The sequence below is a fragment of the Callorhinus ursinus genome, unplaced genomic scaffold (assembly GCF_003265705.2).
Source record: "Callorhinus ursinus isolate GAN/ISIS: 27379988/994484 unplaced genomic scaffold, GSC_fseal_2.0 scaffold53, whole genome shotgun sequence".
NCBI classification, from domain to species: domain Eukaryota; kingdom Metazoa; phylum Chordata; class Mammalia; order Carnivora; family Otariidae; genus Callorhinus; species Callorhinus ursinus.
Window position 1 is genome coordinate 4,705,372 of NW_027397115.1, and position 4,126 is coordinate 4,709,497.

Genomic DNA, 4,126 nt, shown 5'->3' on the forward strand with positions numbered 1-4,126 from the left:
TTTAGTAGCCTGAATAAATCTTAAAAAAAAAAAAGTTGAGTGAATAAGGAAAGTGATCAGAGGATGTTGCAGAAAGATATATTTAGCAAAATATTATTTACCTGGCTTAAAAACAAAAATATGATGCCACATTTTAAATATTGGCCTGTGGACCATACATTTATGCTAAAATATTAAAATCAGAGATGTAGAAGATACACAGCAGCTTCAGAATAGCATTAACTGGAGGTGGAAAAAAGAGGCAGATAGGGAAGGAAATGGAACAGAATAGAAGTAATTGCATCTGTAGTGTTTTATTTCTTTAAAAAATTAAACAACTTTTAAAGTTAATATTTATTCTATCTGGGTAATACATACATAAGTGTTGATTATACTATTATCTGTATCTTTTTTGAGATATTTCACATCTCAAATGATATAAAAATGCTATTTTATAGAATATATATATATATGTAAAATAAATGTATCTCCCATGATTTGTATATGTTTATATATTATAAAACTATTACTCTATTGCAAATGTTCATACATTTTTACATATACAATATAGGGATACTTACGAAAGATACTTTACATGTAAAAGATATATAAAATATATAACGTATTCAATAAATATATATAATTCAAAATAGGAACATTACAGTGCTCACTTCAGTAGCGCATCTACTACAACTGGAATAATACAAAGATTAGTGTGGCCCCTGAGCGAAGATGACAAACTCGTGAAGCATTCCGAATTTTTGAGTATACTTATCCTGATGAGCACTGAGCAACATATAGAACTGTTGAATCACTATACTGTGCACCTGAAACTAATATAACACTGGAATTTAAAAAAATTTTTAAAAGAGAGGGAAAATGACATAGTACATAACATACATTACAATCAAATAAGAAACAACAGGAAACACCCCCAAAATAATAGGATAGCATTCTGAGAGATGTTATTCATTTCCCTGGTATCGCCTGTCCTTGCACCAGTAGCTAATAATATATACGGTATCATATACATATGGCGAGGGCAGAGCTGTAAACTTTCCAAATCAATGTTGCATTTGCAAAAAGTTCATGTAGGTGAATGGGATGGCAGGTTAATTCTGAGCTCTGCACTGCAGCAGCTGCAGTAACAAATAAGACCTGCCATCAATCTTGTGTTTCCTATGCACCAGCCTGTTACCTATTTCAGTTCATTCACTTCTTTTTTATATATATACATATTTTTTTATTATAGTTATGTTAATCCCCATACATTACACCATTAGTTCCATGATTCATTATTTGCGTATAACACCCAGTGCTCCACACAGAATGTGCCCTCTTTAATACCCATCACCAGGCTAACCCATCCCCCCACCCCCCTCCCCTCTAGAACCCCCAGTTTGTTTTTCAGAGTCCATCGTCTCTCATGGTTCGTCCCCCCCTCCGACTTACTCCCCTTCATTCTTCCCCTCCTGCTATCTTCTTTTTTTTTTTTTTAACATATATTGTATTATTTGTTTCAGAGGTACAGATCTGTGATTCAACAGTCTTCCACAATTCACAGCGCTCACCATAGCACATACCCTCCCCAATGTCTATCACCCAGCCACTCCATCCCTCCCACCCCCCACCACTCCAGCAACCCTCAGTTTGTTTCCTGAGATTAAGAATTCCTCATATCAGTGAGGTCATATGATACATGTCTTTCTCTGATTGACTTATTTCACTCAGCATAATACCCTCCAGTTCCAGCCACGTCATTGCAAATGGCAAGATTTCATTCCTTTTGATGGCTACATAATATTCCATTGTATATACATACCACATCTTCTTTATCCATTCATCTGTTGATGGACATCTTGGCTCTTTCCACAGTTTGGCTATTGTGGACACTGCCGCTATAAACATCGGGGTGCATGTACCCCTTCGGCTCCCTACATTTGTATCTTTGTGGTAAATACCCAGTAGTGCAATTGCTGGATTGCATGGTAGCTCTATTTTCAACTTTTTGAGGAACCTCCATACTGTTTTCCAGAGGAAAGAGAAATTAAGGAGTCGATCCCATTTACAATTGCACCCAAAACCATAAGATACCTAGGAATAAATACCAAAGAGGCAAAGCATCTGTACTCAGAATACTATAAAATACTCATGAAAGAAATTGAGGAAGACACAAAGAAATGGAAAAACATTCCATGCTCAAGGATTGGAAGAACAAATATCGTGAAGATGTCAATGTTACCTAGAGCAATCTACACATTCAATGCAATCCCTATCAAAATACCATCCACTTTTTTCAAAGAAATGGAACAAATAATCCTAAAATTTGTATGGAACAGAAAAGACCCCAAATAGCCAGAGGAATGTTGAAAAAGAAAAGCAAAGCTGGTGGCATCACAGTTCCGGACTTCCAGCTCTATTACTAAGTTCATTCACTTCTTACAAAGCTACATGAGTTAGGTATTACTACTGCGCCCATTTCCCAGATGAGGAAGTGTGTCACAAAGAACACAAGCAATTTGCCCTATCACACAGCTGGAAAGCACTAAAGCAGCATCTGAATCAGGCCCTCTGGCTCTAAAGTCTAGTTTCCTAACTAAAGAGTTCATTTGGCAGCTTCACTCACTTTCACTGGGGCTTTCAAACTACCTTATGCAAGTTTTAAAAATAAAATACAGGGGGTGCCCAACTGCCTCAGTCCGTAGGGCAAATACTCTTACTTCGGGTTTCTAAGCTCCAGCCCCACGATGGGTGTGGAGAGATTGTTTAAAAATAAAATCTTAAAACAAAAAAATAAAATAAAATAAAATACAGCAAGTTTCCACAGTACCCCTTAAGCGGCACTGAAGAACAGAAAAAGATTAGGACTCCTGGCAGGAACCCTTGAGGCCTTCTTGAATCCCGTTTTCAAGAACAGCAATTAGCACAGAGCACACCTCTCCCCCACTGCTCCGGCAGACATTAGAGCATGGGAATGTGCCTTGGCTTGACCCCGGCCTGGCCATGTTCCAGAAAGGCAAAGCTGCGGCGCACTGGGAGGCTTTAGGCGGATGACCCTGGCAGACCGAAGCCAACTAACTCACAGGTGCTCACCGGGGTTTGGGCTCGCTCCCTCCAACCGCAGGCCATGGTCCTCCAAGTTCAATTCCAGCCTCCCTGAAGCAGCCCCCACGGCGCACCAGGCCCAGCAGAGCGGCTCGCAGAGCCTCTCAGACCTGTTCTCTTGTCGGGAAAGCGGTGTGTGGAGGGGGCTGGGAGGTCACGGAGACGCGGTGACCGCCGCTGACCCGCCAGCGCCGGGCATTGGAGGCTCCCGGCCCCACCCCGTCCGTGGAGTGTGCGCCTGCGGGTTGCCGCCCCTCCAGCCATTTTCAAGGTGAAAATGAGTAAGCGCGGCGGTGTTGAGGCCCTCTGGACAGCGGACGTGGCTGGGCCGCGTGGCGGGCTCCATAAACTTTCAGATGCTGGAGGGCAGCGTGGAGCTGAGGTCTCCTCATCTCCCGCCCAAGACAAGCCTCTTCTGCCCATTCCCTTGCGGTGCATCTGGAGTGGCTGCCTCTGATTTGTGCTTCGCCTCGCCATAATGGGCTGCGCGGCTGGTTTCCGACTTCACCCCACTCCCGCTGTTGGAAGCAACATCGGGTGACACCAGGTGGAGCCGATGCCCCGAGGGATCAAGGACGGCAGGTACTCTCTTAGCAGGTCAGCAGAGCTCCTGTACCCCCGGACTGCTGTGACTCCCACTCACTAAGAAGATGCTCCGGTGGCTCATCTTCTAAGGACCATCCATTGCAACGCTCTCTCCTCTTTTCCCAAGCTCGGTCATTGGCCTTCTTGCCACGTGATTCAACTTTGATTCTACCCCACCTGTATTCTCCGTCTCTCTCTGCCGCGACAAACCTTCCGAGGCAAAGAATCTGATGGGACCAGTCGCCACCTCCCCGACACAGAGCATCCTTCCCAGTAGGACTCCTCCAGCCAGGTGGTCCCTGAGGCTCCTGGCTTCTCTCCTGACTTGGCCACTTCCGGGTTTATGTCGTCTTAGGAAGTTCCTTACCCTCCCTGTTCCTCAGTTTCCTGTGTATAAAAGAGGAGTTATCACAGCATATTTTTTCAACGACATGATACATGGGGAGGTGTTCAGGTG

General features: G+C 43.6%; 1 pseudogene; it reads left to right on the top strand.

Moving 5' to 3' along the window:
* The first annotated feature begins 642 nt into the window (after window positions 1-642).
* Window positions 643-742, top strand: LOC112809994 (U6 spliceosomal RNA; annotated as a pseudogene).
* Window positions 743-4,126: the final 3,384 nt, after the last annotated feature.